Raw genomic sequence first — 19860 nt, forward strand, 5'->3', positions numbered from 1 at the left:
GGTTCAGAATGTGGGCCCGCCATCCTTGATTTGAGGCGTTCGTAAACAGAGTCAAATCTGGGGGGAGGATGAGAAGATCTGCTCCTTTCCATAGGTTCTCGTCGCCCAGCCACCATCGAAGATCCGCCCGTTCTGAAGGTCCTATGGGAACTAGGAAGTCCGGGGAATCGTTTCCCTGATTCCATCGTAACTTCAGCCGCCACTGAAGGTATCTCATCCTGAGGCGGCCATTTGGAACAAGACGAACCAAGATGACAGATGGCCTAAGAGACGTAACCACAGTTGGGCTGGAAGCTCTTCTCGTCTGAGGAAAGGTTCTGCTACCTTCCTCAGCCTTGCTATCCTTTCGTCTGATGGAAAGGATTTGTGGAGAATCGTGTCTAGTTTCATGCCTAGGTATACCAGTTTCTTCGTAAGGCGCAGAGAGGACTTCTCGAGATTTACCAAGATCCCTAGATCTTGGCAAACTTCCAGAAGCCTGTCTCGGTGTCGAAGAAGGGTCGACTCCGAGTCTGCCAGGATTAGCCAGTCGTCCAGGTAACGAAGGAGACGGATGCCGTTCCTGTGAGCCCACGACGAGATCAGAGTGAACACCTTGGTGAACACCTGGGGTGCCGTGGAGAGACCGAAACACAGCATCTTGAACTGGTAGGTCTTGCTTTCTAGGCTGAATCTTAAGTACTTCCTGGAAGACGGATGGATGGGGATCTGGAAGTACGCGTTCTTCAGATCCAGAGTGCACATAAAGTCTTGTGGTCTCACTGCAAGTCTGACCATGTCCGCTGTCTCCATACTGAAACGAGTTTGTACGGCAAACTTGTTCAGGGCTGAGAGGTCGATGATGGGTCTCCAGCCTCCAAGAAAGAGTCGACTGAAGAAGCCTGGGGAGCCGTCGTCGACCTCCTGGAGAGCATCCTTCTTGAGCATGGTCTCGACTTCTGCCCGGAAGGCCAACCCCTTTGCCGATCCCAAGGCATAGGAGTTCAACGACACTGGATTCGCTGTCAGGGGAGGTAGAGATGTTGTGAACGGGACGCGATACCCTTGACCGATCACAGAGACCATCCAAGGGTCGGCCTTGGGTTGCTGCCACCTCTGCACGCAACTTTTTAGGCATCCCCACACAGGTGGACACGCAGGGGGACTGCCACTCCTAGTGTTTGCGACCTTTGCCGCTTCCTCTAGGAGTTCTACCTCCCTTAGAGGACTTGCCGCGTTTCTTGTCTTTCGGCTGGAAGGACTGCGGCTTAGACACGCTTGTCTTAGCTGCCGGAGCCTGCTTAGGTGTCTTGCGAGGCTGCTGTTGACGTTGTTGTTGAGGGGCTGGAGGTTTATAGGTCCGAGATGTCAGGGCCCTTTGGAGGAGAGTCCTGGTTCGATCTCCTCCACCTCTCAGCCGTCTGCTCCATGTCACGAGGCTCCAGTAACTCCCCTCCAAAAATAGAGGAGTGCCTGAGCCTGCTGACGTCTGCAGTAGGGATCTTCAGATGGAACCTCTCGGACACTGAATCACGTCTTTTGAGGGTCATGTTGGCCCACAGGTTAGTGACCTGGTGGGCTAGAAACTCAATAGAGTGAGTGCCCGAGAGGAGGGAGGTCTCCAAAGCTTTCCTATTGCTCTCCTTGGACAGATCCTCGGATCGCAATAGGATGCCCAGAGACCCAAGCCAGAGATCAAGCCACAAAGTTGCCTGCATGGCACTCTTCGCGACTTTTTCCAGGTTTTGGGTCTCTGACGCTGCAAACGTCACCTGCCGGGTAGAGAGCTTCTCGAAAAAAGTTCCCTTTGCTAGTTCTTCCACGGAATGATGGAGTGGAAGAGACATGCAAGACTCCCCGTCGATCTCGAAATACCTCCTCTGTTGGACTAGAGGAGGTGGGAGGAGTTTGAACCCGGCAGAAGAATGTCCTGATGAGGCCAGACCGGAGAGTTGAGCTTTGACCTTGTCTCTGGCGCCTTTCACCCCTTTAGACCAGGGCAAAGCCGCACTAGTCTTGGGGGGCTTCTGGACACCAAAGACCTCGTCAAGAACGGTGTCTTTCCCCTCACGAGTGGCTGTCTCCGGGTCCTTGATTTTGTTGAGCTCCCTCATCAATCCAAGAACCTGCCAGAACGCATGTTCTAACTCGCTGTGCTCTCCTCTTGGTGGACTGGCAGCTAAGTCTCCCATCCCCAAGAGGTCTTCTTGGGGAGAAACGTGGACGTCCTCCCCAGGGATAGCTGGCTCTTGACGAATCCTCGATGAAGATTTTGGAACAGTCTTGGTGTCCTTCGATTCCCTCCTGGGAGGGAAGTAGGACTCCAACAAAGACGCCCGAGGAGGACCCTCCTCCCGTGCAACCCCTCCTCTATCCGGAGAAAATTCTCCCCTTGGTGCCAAGGGAGAATTCTCCGAGTTAGAGGAATCCCCTGAGGAATAGATAAACTCATCTACAGGAGGGGGTGGAGCTGCAGAGGTTGGAGAAGGAGAAGGGGTCCACCTGATGAGGTTCCTGGAGACCGGCTTTCCCCGGGGAGGAGTCACCACGAAGCCCACTCCTTTCCTTTTCTTCAACAGTGGAGAACCCGTCACAGGGTCCCGTCCCTGATCAGTGCTGGAAGGCTTAATAGCCTGTACCACAGCATTGATCATGTGGCGGAACAATGGTAGACGGGTAACTGACGCTGTGTCAGCAATCCCCGCTAGAGAAAAGGGGATCTCGCGACCCTTAGGAGTGGACACCACAGGGCCTTCCTGAAAAGAAAAAGATGATTGCCTAGACCTCTCTGCCGATCTTTCTTGTTCTGCCGTTGTCCTCCTCTTGCGCGGAGGTGAATCCTGGGAACGCCTCCCAGGAGGAGCGTCCAGCTGATGATCCTTGCGATCCGTATGACGCACACGTCTGGGTACGATGCCGCGCCCGGGAGAGCTCGTGAAAGAAGTTTCGCGCGCGGGGCGAGGAGCGCGATGGCGCGTAGGCAAGCGTCCTGTGGGTGAGCGTTCACGCGTAGGAGAATGGCGACCATAGGACCGCGCGTGATGGCGCGCAGGTGATTGGTGCGCAGGTGAACGCGCAGGTGAATGGCGCACAGGAGGGTATGCACGAGATCGAGTAGGAGAGCGTGCATATGAACGCGTAGGAGAACGTTCCAGAGAACGAGCTGGCGAGTGGGCGCGCGACCTCTTAGGAGAGCGCTGGTGATGGTGGGAGGGAGAGAGATGTCTCCTAGAAGACTTGGTTTCCCTCAACTGGTAGCGTGCAGATCTGTCAGTGATTGGGGCGCATGAAGGAGAGGCCCCTTCTTTAGAGCCTGCAGGCCCCACAGCGTGTTGGCGTGAAGGGCGAGCTGTAGGAGATCGTGGGCGTGTGTGCGCCAAACTTAAAGAGGCGCTCAGTAATCGAAGGGCGCCCAGGAGCAACTGGGAGTGCAGGAGTCAACGAGTGAGGCAAAGGTGAACCCTTGCGAGCGTCTGAATCAGAAGATCTTGAGGGCGCTAGCGAGCGTGGGCGTGTAGGGCGTGCAACAGGCACAGGCACTAGTGTGTGCTTGCGCACGTGCGCAGGAGAGTGATGGTGCGCAGTGCGCCCATCAGGAAGTTGTTGCTTCTCAGGCTGGGGGCGCCCTAAGGAGCATTGGCGAGCAGGGGAGCTCTGGCGAGTAGGAGATCGCTGGCGCGTTGGAAGGCGTTGTACCTTCTCTGGATGTCCAGGAGAGCGCTGGCGTGCAGGAAATCGCTGGCGCGTTGGGGAGCGTTGGTCCTTCACAGGCTGAAGAGCGCGAGCAGAAAGGCGCTGGCGAGCAGGAGATCGCTGGCGCGTTGGGGAGCGTTGATCATCCTCAAGATGAAGAGCGCGCCCCCGCGCTGGCGAGCAGAAGAGCGCTAGTGCACAGGAGATCGCTGGCGCGTTGGAGAGCGCTGGCGAACAGGATATCGTTGACGAGTAGGTGACGAAGATGACCTACGCTCAACTGCACGCAAGCGCGCAGGGGCCAGGGACTTAACCCCAGTCCTTTTCCCCCGAAGGGGACGGAGCCTGTAGGATTACAGGTGACGACAGCACTGAAGATCTGGCAGGAGTAGGGGATCGTGAACGATCCGCAGAGGTGTCAAAGGATGTTGCCGGTATGACCTTCTCCTGACGAGGTAGTTCCTTCGCAGGGGGAGGAGAAGGAGACCCAAAGAGGCGCCTCTTCACCCCTTTATAGGGAGAAGGCAGCCCCCTCTCTCAAAGAGGCCTACGGGCCTTACGTCGAATGCGACCCCTGGGTAAGGAGTCAGGGTCATCGGTCCTTCGAAGAGGTATCTCTGAAAGCGTGCTCCTCTAGGGGGGAGACGAGCTCGCAGGAGAGACCGGAGGACCCACCTTCCCCTTCGAAGGCTGCGCAGAAGGGAGAGGCGAGTCTTCAGCAACATCCGAGGCAGCAGGATCAAGGGTTTGACTTGTCACGTCAGAAGGGACAGTCAAAACAGCGTCGACAATGTCCGAAGGATAAACCTACGGAATTACCGGCGACTGTTTGACTGCAGCCCCCAACTGCAACAAGTCAAACAGGCCTTCCTTGGAGGGAGTGCCCTTAAGCCCCAAGGAAGCCCAAAGCTGAAATAAACCATGGTTAGATACCGTACAGTCAAATTCATCAAAATATAAAATATCCTCCCCCGGGGGAGGAGAGGGAACAACCTCACTAAGGGAGCCACGCCCTCTCCACCAGCCCGAGGTTGGCAAAAACCACTAGGGCCTGCGATCTCACTCGGCGGTTTCACAGGTGAAGCCGGACGAGGGAGACCTTCGGAGGAGGTTCGGGCGGCGCAAGGGGAGTCCTTAGAGACCTCCTTCTTCAAAGTCACCTTCGAAGGAGATCGGTCTCTCTTGGACTTCTTCTTGCGCCTACGGCCGAACATCTCCCACGGGGAGGCAGACCACTCCCTGCACTCACTGCACACATTTTCCTTGTCACACCGTTAACCTCGGCAAAGGGGGCAAAGGGCGTGAGGATCCGTATCCATAGAGGACATAAAAGTCCCGCACGGGCGATTAGGAAGTCCAGGGCAAGTACGCATTGTTATAGAGTCGAGGCCAACTTCACACACAAACTGTTTAAAGAGAAAGCAGAAAGAGATTAAAGGCTGTCAAGCGAGGGTGAGAGCAGAAACGTCTGATCATCACCCGAGCCAAAAGTGAATTGGGCTATTCACAGTGTGTGAGGGGGGGGAGGGGTAGCTAGCTACCCCTTCCCTAACCCCCGCTAACTAGCGAGGGGGTAGTTAACCCTCGTTAAAATTTAATGGCTCTTCATTTCAGCTCCGCCAAAATAATACCCCATGTAAATAGCGTGGTTTGTATTAGGTTACGGAACAAAAAAGCTTTCAAAGGCCTTCACTCAGAGTTAAGAAAATATTTTGAAGAACCAGACCCAAGCTTTGAGTGGATTAGAAATCCATTTGTTACAGATAAAGTAGATATAGAAAAGGTCAGTGTCAACCTGTCATCAAAAGAGGCTGATAATCTTGTCGAGATTGCAACAAGTGGGACACTGAAGACCCTATTCAGGGAAAGAAGCTTGGCCAATTTTTGGGCTCAAGTCCAGCCAGAGTACCCTGGACTTGCAGAAATTGCTTTGAAACACTTGATGCTGTTCCCAACAACGTACAACTGTGAAATTGGATTTTCTACACTGGTTGATCTTAAAACGAAGAAGCGCAACCGAATCAATGTCGAACCCAACATGCGTCTGAAACTCAGCAGACTGGAGCCAGATATTCCAACATTAGTGAGGCAGCAAAAACAGTATCATTCATCGCATTAAGTATGGTTGTGAGATATGAGGAGGAAGCATTGCTGTTAAGTTCATGAAAATTTGCATGCAAAATTATCAATGTTGTGGAAATTATGTTAAGCAAAATATAAACATTTATGTTGAAGATAAGCCATTAATAAATAATTCAGTTGTAATTTCAGTATATTATGACCTGCAAACACTTTCAAACTAAAGAGGAAAATTATAATAATAAAGGGTCCGCTACATGAGTAATTTTAATAAAAGGGGTCCGCTGCACAAAAAAGTTTAAGAAACACTGATCTACACAAATAATGCAGACTTAAGGGTAGTCCACCACTTATGTTCCTGGGTTGTACCAGAAAGGGTTCCTTTTATGGTTAGATTGTATTCCTTTTCAGTTGAAGTATAAACTCTGACCAAAAGCTCTAAGCTGAGTATAGTTATTCCAGGTCAAATCTGATCTGTTACCCTTCCAAAGATGACAGGCCTAAGTCTGGGGCTCTGAGACTGCGGGAAGATGGCATCGATAGCACACAGTCTGTTAGCAGTCTGCCCCAGGGGAAGCTCATCCAAACTTCTTAAATGCAGATGAGGCTCAATCTTAATGAAGTATGAAGCTTCCAAGCTAGATACCAGAGCCTCAAGGGGAGGGGGGAGGTGTCACATTAGCAGAGCTTTTACTCACGGCTCACGCATGCCATGAGGTTCTTCCAGGAGTCATCAATAGTAATGATATCCCGATGCGATTGTTCCGTTTTAACGGAGCTCTTAACCTTTCCTCTTATGTCCTTCCTTTTCCTTGAGTAATAATGAGAAGAGGAGGGAAAGATGGAGTGGGAGGAATCCAATTCACCCCAATCGTAAGAACGTTCACGTCTATATCCTGAACAGGAAGCAAGGGAGTTGAAGTCTCTCAGAAATCAATTTACGAGGTGAGAGAGTTCTCGGCACTCTGCCATCTTGGAGGCCTATGGCGCGTACCACGTCTACGTCGTCTACCGATCTGTTCCTGTATGTCAGAAGGAGGAGTGATCCTCGGGAAGGGGGGAAATCTTTTTACACTCCTTATCTGCTTTCTGTACTTGTATAGAATTGTCTGAAAGAGATCAACATTCCGTAGAACGTTTATCATAATCATCATGATCGCCACACCGAGTGTAAGAACAGGTTCTAACTAGAAAACTAGTGGGTTTGTTTCAAGCGTAAGATACAGGACTCTCATTAGCATAGGGTTAGGTTTTATCCCATTGGTTCCTACCCAAGAGTTTATAAAACTCCGGGGTAACTCTGGACGTGACATGGAGAGGATCTACTATGACCTTCAATATCAGGTGGGTGTATAGTCACATTCTTCTTAGCATCATTATGATGCAGAGGTATACTCCATCACATGTCAAAATGGTGGCGTGTTCAGTGACACCATGACGCTTAGGAGTAACAACTTGCTTGGCCCTTTCGGCCTGCCCAGACTGCAGGAGAGTAATTTCACGCACAGAGAAGGAGGCTCGTATTGTGATGTCATTTTGTTTAGATAATCAGTCCATTCAGATTTATTAATCTGAATATTCGGCCTAAGTGTATACCTTGAAGAATTTCTTGGTAAGGCAGGAATTATTACACTAGACTTTCCCACTTTAGTAAGCTTGGAAGGAGAGACCTGCTTAGAGCATGAAGGCATTGTCAACTCCTGTTGGGGGACAGGCAAAGCGTTCGACCACCCTTATAGTAGAGATAACAAATCTCTCTGATTCATTTGGGGCACTCTTTAGAAGAGTTTTCCGCCAAGGACCCCTAGGTGTACGAGGCAAGCCTCTCTCATTAATACGAGTTAGTTTGAGACTGGTCATCAGGATCTTCCAAATAGGCTGCCTCGGTACAGAGGGAAATGACAGGCTCAACTATATGGTCCTTTGGAAACGAGGAGATGCTTTCACTGTACTATAGACAATTCTGACGGGGGTGAACATCTTATCTGCATAATCTGATAAATACAAGTCTCCATTCAGCGTACAGTACTTATAGAGGGTGAAGGAGACCTAGACAGAATAATCAAATGTGGAAGCATCTAACAGATCCGTCTCATGAAGCACAGTGGGTGCAGCCAGGTGATCCGTGACAGAACAGGATCAATCTTATACTGCACACTATTAACATTAAGTGATTAAATGTTGATCAAATTACGGCCATTGTCCTCCACGACAGAAACCTCAGAGGGTTCCTGACACGAACTAAGAGGGGAGATAACGTTCATCACCGAACGCAACTTACGCTTCCTCCAACTGCTCACAGAAAGCAAAGCTCACAGAAGCCGAAGGAGAGGAGTGATCTCTCTTGGCTAGTTTCTTATGGCAAGAATGATAGCTATTCCACTGGGAAGATGACCACTCCTTACAACACTAACATGGAGATTCTACCTAATATCTTTTACCTTGACACGACGGACATACCAGGAGAGGATCTACTTCTACTGGCTAATGAAGGTAACATAGGAGCAGCCACTATGGCCCAGGGCAAGAAAGCATTGAATTTGACATGTCAAAAAGCACATACTCTTAACTCACGAATAATGAATACAGTAATGCAAGTGAAAAAGTATGTCAAAGATGCACAGGCACTATAAGGGTGAGATTACGCGATGCGGTTGTCTGATTGCAGAAGTGAAGGAAGGCACGACCAACCACCTTCAAAACCAGAACCATTGCGAGTAAACGCTTGATACAAGTAGGTCGCGTCATGTGAAGTAGTAGCCTAGTAACGCAATATAACGTAGTCTACCGATTGATTTCGATTGCCGGGCTCTAGAAAACGAAACCAGAAGTAACCCCCATATAAACGACTCAGAAGTTTGTATCTGCATAGGAATAAATCTGTGGTATTGTAAAAGTTAGGTGGAGGGTGTGAGGAGAAGAGCCATATAAAAATACATTACTTATACAGTACAACAAGAGCAATGATGCTCAAGGGAGCCACAATAACAGTAGAAATTTTATCCCACAATGAGCTACAGGAATTACAAATAAAACTCAGATATAGCCGTATTCTATCACATTAACTATACCATAGCATTAAGTGCTGAGGATAAGTTTTCTAAAATGACATTCATACCAGACTCCCAGCAAATGTTGGCATTAATTCACAGCAGTTGACCGGTGGAGGCAGGATAGGATAAAACCACTGACCTCATTAATGCAATCTCTGCTCAGCCACCAAATTATGACACCCACAGAGGTTTATATAGTGTTTTAAGCAATTAAATTTTTCCTTCACATATTAACATGACAAATTCGGAGATAATTTGTATTTTTCCTAACCATACAAACCTTAGCTATTTACATTGGGTTTACCTTTCGGAGTAGCTGAAATGACGAGCCAATAGGTTAACTACTCCCGCGGTAGTTAGCCGGGGTAGGGGAAGGGATAGCGTGCTACCCCTCCCCTCCCCCACACCGATGATTTGCTTCACTTCACTTAGAGGTAGGACTTGACTTTGGGGACAGGGCTGGCGGGCAAATATGTGTAAATAACTAAGGTTTGTATGGTTAGGAAAAATACAAATTACCTCCGAATTTGTCATTTGTTCTGTAACCGAAATACAAACCACGCTATTTACATTGGGTGACTTACCCCTTACGAAGGGTGGAAAGTCCCCAGCCTTACTGACTTCGGCTTTGCCCGGGGACTCCACCCCTCAGTGAGTAGCACTTGAGAGAGGGAGCCCCTGCACCCCACAAGTTCCTAGCATCGCTAGGAACGAGTGGCCTACATAAGTTGTGTGTGGAAGAAAGTGAGACTCGTCCTATGAAGTTGACCTTGAGACCTTTAGATAGGAATCTAGGATAGCACGTTCCCAATACCACCTCGTCAGGGTATGGGGGCCGCAACAGTATTGAGCTTAATACTAGGAGCACAAAGAAGCATGGGTTACCTGCAGAGGTCGAGGTCAGCTATGCGAAGACCAGGATGCTGCTTCCCCAAGAGAGGGGAGAATGAAGAAAGAAGTAAGGGTCAGACATACTCTTTCATTCACGCAGACTAAAACCGGGTAACAACGCCCTCAACCTACTGCTACTTGTCCATAAAGGAGCCTGAGGTTAGACCAGCTGTTGTGCAGCCACCACAGGGCCAATAGAAAACGTATCGAGGCTCCTGTGGGTCACGTCCTGCAGGTAGTGGGCTGTGAAGGTCGTCTGACGCTTCCAGACCCCAGCTTGAAGCACCTGCGTCACAGAGAAGTTTCTTTTGAAGGCCAGGGATGTAGCAACACCCCTAGCAACGTGTGCCCTAGGGCGACATGACAGAGGAGGGTCTGGATTCAAGGCGTGATGGATAACCCTTCGAATCCAAGCAGAGATGGTGTTCCTGGTGACCCTCCTCTTCGTCCTGCCTGTGCTTACAAACAATGCACGCACTTGAGGATGGACTGCAGCTGTTCTCTTCAAGTAGTACCTCAGACACCTCACTGGACATAGTAGCAGCTGGTCTGGGTCGCTTGTTACAGAGCGGAGACTCGCGATCCTGAAAGAGTCGAACCGAGGATCCGGCACTCCAGGATTCTGAGTCTTGGCAACAAACCAGGGACGAACCTGAACGTTACCTCCCGCCATCCCCTTGAATGGGCGATGTCGTACGAGAGACCATGAAGTTCACTAACTCACTTGGCCGAAGCCAAAGCGAGCAGGAAAGCCGTCTTCCAAGACAGGTGGCGATCGGAGGCCTGGCGTAATGGTTCGAAGGGAGGTCTCTTAAGAGCCCTGAGGAACCGAACCACGTTCCAAGGAGGTCTCACTTCCGACTGGGGGCAGGTAAGCTAATAGCTACGTATGAGTAGAGAGAGCTCTAGCGAGGAAGAAATGTCCACGCCTTTCAGCCTGAAAGCCAAGCTTAAGGCTGAGCGATAGCATTTCACTGCCGAGACAGAAAGGCGCATTTCCTCCCGCAGATATACGAGGAACTCCGCTATTGCTGGAATAGTGGCATCGAGTGGAGAGATACCCCTCCCATGACACCAACCACAAAAGACTCTCCACTTCGCCAGGTAGACTCCCTCAGAGGACTTTCGCAGGTGCTGGGACATTCTCTTTGCAACCTGTTGCGAAAAGTCTCTCTCCGTGAGGAGACGCTGGACAGTCTCCAGGCGTGAAGCCGAAGCGAGGCCACGGCCTTGTGAGGGATGTTGGAGTGGGGTTATCTGAGAAGCTCGTGTCGTAGAGGAAGTTCTCTCGGGAGCTCCGTCAGGAGCTGCAGAAGGTCCGGGAACCATTCCGCATGATGCCACAGCGGAGCTACCAGAGTCATCGAACAGTTGACCGATAGTCTGGTCCTGTTGAGCACCCTTCTCATCAGACAGAACGGTGGCAAGGCGTACAAGTCGATGTTGTCCCACCGTTGCCGGAAAGCATCTACCCAGAGAGCCTTGGGGTCCGGGACTGGGGAGCAGTACAGAGGCAGCTTAAAGTTCAAAGCTGTCGCGAACAGATCCACAGTCGGGGAACCCCACAAAGTCAGGACTTTGTTGGCTATCTGAGGATCCAAAGACCACTTAGTACTCACTATCTGCGAGGCCCTGCTCAGACTGTCGGCGAGCACATTCCTCTTGCCAGGAATGAAGCGAGCTGATAGTGTTATCGAGTGGACTTCGGTCCACCTCTGAATCTCAACTGCAAGATGGGATAGCTGCTGCAAAAAAGTGCCTCCCTGCTTGTTGATATAAGCCACTACCGTGATTTTGTCGCTCATCACCACCACGGAGTGACCCGCCAGGGTCCGTTGGAACTGTTGAAGCGCCAGAAAGAAGGCCTTCAACTCTAGCAGGTTGATGTGCAGGCACTTTCCTGATTCTGACCAAAGGCCTGAGGTCCTCTGGTTCAGAACGTGCGCCCCCCACCCTTCTTTTGACGCGTCCGAAAATAGTGTCAATTCCGGGGGGAGGACAAGAAGACTCACTCCCTTTCGCAGGTTCTCGTCGACCAGCCACCATCGCAGGTCCGTCCGTTCCAAAGGTCCTATCGGGATCTGAACGTCCGGGGAATCGGATCCTTGATTCCACCACTGCAGGGATCTCATCCTGAGGCGGCCGTTTGGAACCAGACGAGCCCGGGAGGACAGGTGACCTAAGAGACGCAACCACGATTGGGTGGGAAGCTCTTCTCGCCTGAAGAAGGGTTCCGCCACCCTCCTCAGCCTTGCTATCCTGTCGTCTGATGGAAAGGCTTTGTGGAGATTGGTGTCTATCACCATGCCTAGATAAACCAGTCATTGGGACGGCTGCAGAGAGGACTTCTCGAGGTTTACCACGATCCCCAGAACCTGGCAAAGACCTAGAAGCCTGTCTCGGTGTCGAAGAAGGGTCGACTCCGAGTCTGCTAGGATCAGCCAGTCGTCCAGATAACGAAGAAGACGGAAGCCGTTCCTGTGCGCCCAAGATGAAATCAGGGTGAACACTCTGGTGAACACCTGAGGTGCTGTGGAGAGACCGAAACAGCACCTTGAACTGGTAGATCTTGTCGTCTAGGCAGAATCTCAAGTACTTCCTGGAAGACGGATGGATTGGGATCTGGAAGTACGCGTCCTTTAGATCCAGTGTGCACATGAAGTCTAGAGGTCTCACTGCAAGTCTGACCGTGTCCGCTGTCTCCATGCTGAACCGAGTTTGCTTGACAAACCCGTTCAGAGCTGAGAGGTCGATGACAGGTCTCCAGCCTCCAGACGCCTTCTTTACAAGAAAGAGTCGACTGAAGAAGCCTGGGGAGCCGTCGACGACCTCCTGGAGAGCATCCTTCTTGAGCATGGTCTCGACTTCTGCCCGAAGGGCTAGCCCCTTTTCCGATCCCATGGCATAGGAGCTCAATGACACTCGCTGTCAGGGGAGGTTGAGATGTTATGAACGGGACGTGATAGCCTTGGCCGATCACCGAAACCGTCCAAGCATCGGCCCCGTGTTGCTGCCACCTGTGCACGCAACGTGGAAGGCATCCCCCCACAGGTGGACACGCGGGGGGATTGCCACTCCTAGTGTTAGCGGCCGCGGCTGCTCCCTCTAGGAGTCTTGCCTCCCCTGGAGGACTTACCGCCCCTCTTGACCTTGGCTGGAAAGGGCTGGGGCTTAGACACCACTTTCTTAGCTGCCGGTGCCTGCTTCGGTGCCTTACGATGCTGCTGCTGCGGAGCTGGAGGCTTATGGGGCCGAGCTGTAAGGGCCCTATGGAGGAGGGAGTCCTGGCTAGATTTCCTCCACCTCTCAGCCGTTCGCTCCATATCCTGTGGCTCCAACAGATTCTCCCCAAGGAGGGAAGCATGTCTGAGCCTACAGACATCCATGGCGGGGACCTTCGGGTGGAACCTCTCGGTCACCGCATCGCGCCGCTTCAAAACCGAGTTGGCTCACAGGGTGGTGACCTGGTGCGCCAGGAACTCGATGGAGAGGGTGCCCGAGAGTAAGAAGGTCTCCAGAGCCTTCCTATTGGTCTCCTTAGACAAGTCTTCGGAGCGCTATCGGATGCCCAGAGTTCCTAGCCATATATCCAGCCACGAAGCGGCCTGCATGGCGCATTTCTCATGGCTCAGGATATCCGACGCCGAGAACGTCACCTGCCGGGCGTAGAGCTTCTCTAAAGGAACTCCCTTAGCCAGCTCTTCTGCAGAGTGATGGAGTGGAAGAGCGAGACTGGACTCACCCAAGATCTCAAAATACCTCCTCTGCTGGAGACGAGGTGGTGGGATGAGTTTGTTCCCGGCAGAGGAACGACAGGAGGAGGCAAGAATCGCGAGCTGGGCATTGGCCCTGGCTCTGGCACTCTTCAATCCCCGAGACCAAGCAGAGCCGCACTGGTCTTAGGGGCCTTCTGAACGTCGAACACTTGGTCCAGGACCGTGTCCTTGCCTTCTCGGGGGGCGATCACGGGGTCCATGAACCCGTTGAGTTGCCTCATCAGGCTCAGGACCTGCCAGAAGGCATGTTCAGATTCCTGCTGGTCTCCTCCTTGCAGGCTGGCAGCTAAGTCTCCCGTCCCCGGAATCTCTTCCTGGGGCGAAGCGTGGACGTTCTCCCGGGGAGCCGCGGGTTCCTGGCGAATCCTTGAAGATGATTTCGGAATGGTCTTGGAGTCCTTGGGTTCCCTCCTGGGAGAAATACAGGATCCCAACAAAGAGGTTCGGAGAGCACCTTCCTCGCGAGACGATTCTCCTCCATGAAGAGAAGGCTCCCCCCTTGGTGCCGAGGGGGAGACTAACACCTCACTGGACTCACCCGAGGACGGAAAAGCCTTGTCCACGGGAGAAGGAGAAAACGCCTGCGAAGGGGATAGGGCCTTCCCGACAGACCTCTTAGGAACCAACTTCTACCTGGGGGAAGTAACCACGAAGTCCACTCCTCTCCTTCTCTTCAGCGGGGGAGAGGCAGCCGTTGGCTTGTGACCTTGATCGGCGAGTGCTGGCTTAATAGCCTTTACTAACGGCCGCATCAGAGGACCAAACAAAGTCTGTCGCTCCATGGACAGTCTGAAATCCCCGCTGGAGGGAAGGGGATCGGGCGATCGGGCGATCCTTCGGAGTGGACACCACTGGACCTGCCTGAAAAGGAAAAGGGGAAGAAAGAGGCACTGACCTCTCTGAAGTGTCTTCCCTGTCCTGCATAAGAATCCTGCGCTTCGGTGGAGGTGATCCTGGACGCGGTCTGGCGACACGCGTTCCTGCTGCTGTCACGGGCTGCGAAATTCGGCGCGAACAGTGATCGCGCGTAGGCGAACGGTCGCGCGGGCGAACGGTCGCGCGGGCGAGCAGTTGCGCGGGCGAGGGGGCGCGAGGGCGAGCTGGTGAACGAATGCATTGGCGTGTCGGCGAGGGAGCGTGTTGACGCGCGGGCGAGCGAGAACGCTCCGAAGATCGCTGACACCGCTGCCCAGGAGACCTGTAGCAAGTGGGAGAGCGATTGCGAGCAGGCGATCGATGGTGCGCTGGTGAATGCTGGCGCGCAGGTGAGCGATAGCGCGTTGGCGAGCGATAGCGCGTAGATCGCGTAGGCGAACGACCACGCAAGGGCGAGCTAGCAGAGGGCGACCCATGTCCTTCCAGATCTTCTGGGCGACGGCGCGTTGGAGAACGCTTGCGCGGGGCGATAGGTCACGCAGGCGGTCAGGTGATCGCTGACGCGCAGGAGAACGCTGACGAGCCGGCGAACGTTGAAACGTCTGTGATCGCTGGCGAGCAAGAGGGCGACGCGTGGAAGCCTGTGAGGGAACAGTTGGCGCGGGGCCCAGAGGCGAACGTTCACGAACAGGAAAAGGAACAGGAGGAGCGTGGGCGCGTGGGCGTACGTGCGTTCTGGAAACACGCGCTGGAGAAGGTGAGCGATGTTGTGCAGGAACAAGCTGAGGATCGCGAGGGTGCTCAGGAAACTGGTGGCGCGCGGGACGCACATCAGGAACTGCAGGATATTCGGAGACCACAGGGGAGTGTTGGCGAGCAGTGGGGCGATGGTCCTCAGAAGAGCACTGACGAACAGGAGAACGCCGACGGTCAGAATAGCGCTGACGAGCAGGAGAGCGCCTGTGCGCTAACACTGCAGAAGGGCGAGCAGGGGAACGCTGGCGTGCTGGGCGCTCAACAGGAACAACAGGTTGAAGGATGTCCTCAGGAGAGCGCTGGGGAGAAGAGGGGCGATCATCAGGAGAGCACTGGCGAACAGGAGATCGCTGACGAACAGGAGAGCGCTGATGAGAAGGAGGGCGCCTGTGCGCTAACACTGCACGCGCAAGGGAAGAATCCCTTTGCCCGAAGGGAGGGACCGTTGCCCGTCGGGTGACGAGGTCAGGTTGCTGAACATCTGCCCCAGAAGTTGAAGGTCTGGAAGGCGTAGGAGACCAATCCCCAGAGAGGTCTAAGGAAGCTGGAGCTGCAGGCTGGTTACGGCGAGGAGAGTCCCCTTCGGAGGAAGAAGGGGAAGATCCAAAACGGCGCCTCTTAACACCCTTATAAGGAGACGGGAGGCCCTTGTGACGCAGCAGACGGTGAGCTTTACGGCGAAGGCAGCCACGAGGAAGATCGTCAGGACCAACAGTCCTCCTAAGGGGAGTCTCAGTCAAAGCACTGCCCTTGGAGGGAAGCTGGACAGCAGAAGAGCCCGCGGGACTCCCTTCCCCCTTCGAAGGATGTACGGAAGGGGGAGGAGAGCTGTGCGCACCAACATCCACAACTGCTCCTGCAGAAGATTGACCCGCCCTGTCGGAAGCCTCTGTCACCACGACGTTGACGATAGACAGAGGATCTACCTCCGCTATCACCAGCGACTGCTCAACAGCGGCCCCTAACTGGACAAGGTCAATCAGGGCTACCCTGGAGGGCAGCCCCTTAAGCCCCAGGGAAGCCCAAAACTGAAAAAGATCGTTAGACAAAGATTCATCAATAACCACCCCGGAGGAGGAGGAGGAACCACCCCGCTATGGGAAGCGACGCCATCTCCCCCAACCCAAGGTCGGGAAACAGAACTAGGGCCTGCATTCCCACTCGGCCGACTCTCCTTAGGAGCCAGACGAGGGGGAGCTTCGGAGGAGGTTTGGGCGGCGAAAGAAGAGTCCCGAGAACCTTACTCCTTCAAGGTAACCCCAGAAGGAGAACGGTCTCTCTTGGACTACTTCTTACGCCGGCGGCCGAACCTCTCCCACTGGGAGGCAGACCACTCCCTACACTCATTACACATATTTTCCTTATCACACCGTCGGCCTCGACACTGCGGGCAAAGGGTGTGAGGATCAGTGTCCACGGCTGACATAAAAGTACCACAAGGGCGGCCGGCAATTCCAGGGCACGTGCGCATAGCGAACAATAAAGGTGGTCAACTTCTAACACACACACAAACTGAAAGAAAAAGCAGAAAAAGATTAAAGGCTGTCAACGAGGACGATGGACAGACACGTCTGTTCATCGCCGGAGCCAAAAGTGAAGTGAAACAAATCACCGGTGTGTTGGGGGGGAGGGGTAGCAAGCTATCCCTTCCCCTACCCCCGCTAACTAGTGCGTGGGTAGTTAACCGTGGATAGGTACGGTGGGTCGTACGCGACCCCGAGCGTCAAAAAAAAAAAAAAAGAGGTTTTTCTCACGTGACTCACCCCCGTGACTGAATTTGTGGGTGATCGACCTGCAGGAGGTGTCTCCCCTACACGCTCTAGTAGTGTCCAGATGTGCATTGCTGTAGCTGTACTCCTTCCCCGATTTCTGAGACGCGTCGGGGTCGAGCGCGACCGAGTTTACCCTTCTAAGGTAATTTGCATAATTATCAAAGTTATTACGTATTATGAAATTGTCGTAGAATGGTGCAACTTGTATAGGTTATCAGTTGTGGAAAGTCTTGGTGGATTGTTTGGCTACCATTTGCATGATTTTTTTTTTAGTTAAAATGTTGTTCATCACCACGAGGACCATTTTACCGCAAGTGCCCCTTTTTCATTTTTTTTCATTTGTTTGCCAAGTCATTTTTCCGTAAGATATTGCCAAATAGTGTCGTAAAACTTTTGCTTGTTTAGTGTTGGAAAGTGTGTCTAGATGATCTGGCTACCCATGCGTGACTTTGTTTTTGTCAGATACGACGTAGTTATTGGTATATTGGGTATTTAACTGCGGTTGCCAATTTGTTTTTTTTTCAATATTTGTAAAAAATTTTACGTAGTACGGAATTGCCGTATATTATTCATTTTTTTTTTCATGTTTATGTGTTAGAAAGTGTGCCTTGATGGTTGGGCTAACACGTGCATGTCTTTTTTTTTTATCTGAGATGCCGTATATTAGAATGTTGGGCATTTTACCGCGAGTGCCCCTTTTTCATTTTTTTTCATTTTTTTGCCAAGTCATTTTTCCGTAAGATATTGCCAAATAGTGTCGTAAAACTTTTGCTTGTTTAGTGTTGGAAAGTGGGTCTAGATGATCTGGCTACCCATGCGTGACTTTGTTTTTGTCAGATACGACGTAGTTATTGGTATATTGGGTATTTAACTGCGGTTGCCAATTTCTGTTTTTTTCAATATTTGTAAAAATTTACTACGTAGTAAGGAATTGCTGTATATTATTGATTTTTTTTTCATGTTTATGTGTTAGAAAGTGTGCCTTGATGGTTGGGCTAACACGTGCATGTCTTTTTTTTTATCTGAGAGGCCGTATATTAGAATGTTGGGCCTTTTTCCGCGAGTGCCCCTTTTTATTTGTTTTGCATTTTTTTGCTTAGTCATGTTACCGTAAGGAATTGGCAAGTAGTGTCGCAAAACTTATATTTTTATAGTGTTGGAAAGTGTTTCTAGATGATCTGGCTACCCATGCCTATTTTTTTTTTTAGCCAGATATGGCGTATATATAAGTATGTGTTCGATTTTCCTGTGATTGCCATTTTTTCGTTTTTTCCCATTTCTTTCAAAATTACTACGTACTAAGAAACTATCACAGAGTAATGATTCATTTATATGTTTATTTGTCGGAAAATGTGCCTTGATGGTTTGCCTAGCACGTGGCTGAAATTTTTTTTTTTTTCTGAAATGCCGTATATTAGAATGGCCATTTTTCCGCGAGTGCCCGTTTTTATTTGTTTTGCATTTTTTTGCTTAGTCATGTTACCGTAAGGAATTGGCAAGTAGTGTCACAAAACTTATAATTTTATAGTGTTGGAAAGTGTTTCTAGATGATCTGGCTACCCATGCCTATCTTTTTTTTAGCCAGATATGGCGTATATATAGGTATGTGTTCGATTTTCCTGTGATTGCCATTTTTTCATTTTTTCCCATTTCTTTCAAAATTACTACGTACTAAGGAACTATCACAGAGTAGTGATTCATTTAGATGTTTATTTGTCGGAAAATGTGCCTTGATGGTTTGCCTAGCACGTGGCTGAATTTTTTTTTTTCTGAAATGCCGTATATTAGAATGTTACCCATTTTTCCGCGAGTGCCCCTTTTTATTTGTTTTGCATTTTTTTGCTTAGTCATGTTACCGTAAGGAATTGGCAAGTAGTGTCACAAAACTTATATTTTTATAGTGTTGGAAAGTGTTTCTAGATGATCTGGCTACCCATGCCTATCTTTTTTTTAGCCAGATATGGCGTATATATAGGTATGTGTTCGATTTTCCGGTGATTGCCATTTTTTCGTTTTTTCCCATTTCTTTCAAAATTACTACGTACTAAGGAACTATCACAGAGTAATGATTCCTCTAGATGTTTATTTGTCGGAAAATTTTGTTTACATCTTTTTTGATTGAATATCATCAAATTTTTTTAGCTAAAATATTATATTGTTTCACATTTTTGTTTTTTTTTCGATTTTATTTCCCTTCCAAAAATTTTTTTTGGATCAGAATTTTAATTTTATAGTCGTAAAATAATCGACAATTATCCAGCAACCCGCCATACAATTTTTATGCATATCCAATAATAATTAGATTAGTAAATAACCCCTTGAAATTGACATACCCTTCCTACATTTCAAGTGGCAGATTAGGGAGTCTGAGTCAGTGTGGTCGGCGGCCATTTTGTGGACATATCCGAAGCGTAAGTTGCCATATCTATATATATTCTTGTTCCCTATAGAATTTGTGATATTTTGGTATATTTTTACCTGCATAAATATCATATTATATATTAAATATATGTATTTTTTTACGAAATTTCTAAGTACTCAAAAAATTACCTTTAGATATGGCCCCTGATATAAATGTAATTTACAAAATAATGAAGATTTTTTTACATATTTCTATTTTAGGATAACATATGTTTATTCCCTAAAAAAATTAGCCACTTCCTATTTCATTTGGGTACCCCAAAAAATTCATGAAATTTGGACAAATTTTTTTGGCCAAAAAAAGTTACCCTGTTTTTCTCATTTCAGATCTTCACCTCCATGGGTCTGACTTCATCCAAAATACATCAAGATGTGTCCTAAACATTCAAGAATCAATTCCTAAAAGGATTTGTGTATATATGTATAAACTTTTTTTTATGAATTTTTATGTCAGGTCTTTTTTTTCTACTTAATTTTTTAAAATATTTATAATAAATAGTTTTTCTGCAGATGAGTAGTATTTATCTTTACAGTTGTTTTAAGCATTCATTGAAGTTTTTTTTG

At 50.0% G+C, this 19860-nt stretch overlaps 1 protein-coding gene across 3 annotated transcripts in view; it reads right to left on the bottom strand.

Moving 5' to 3' along the window:
* LOC137650518 (uncharacterized) overlaps nucleotides 1-19860 on the bottom strand; it is an 86267-nt gene that overhangs the window by 24855 nt on the left and 41552 nt on the right. The gene's annotated exons all lie outside the window — the stretch shown is intronic.

This window comes from Palaemon carinicauda, chromosome 12 (genome assembly GCF_036898095.1).
Source record: "Palaemon carinicauda isolate YSFRI2023 chromosome 12, ASM3689809v2, whole genome shotgun sequence".
NCBI lineage: Eukaryota > Metazoa > Arthropoda > Malacostraca > Decapoda > Palaemonidae > Palaemon > Palaemon carinicauda.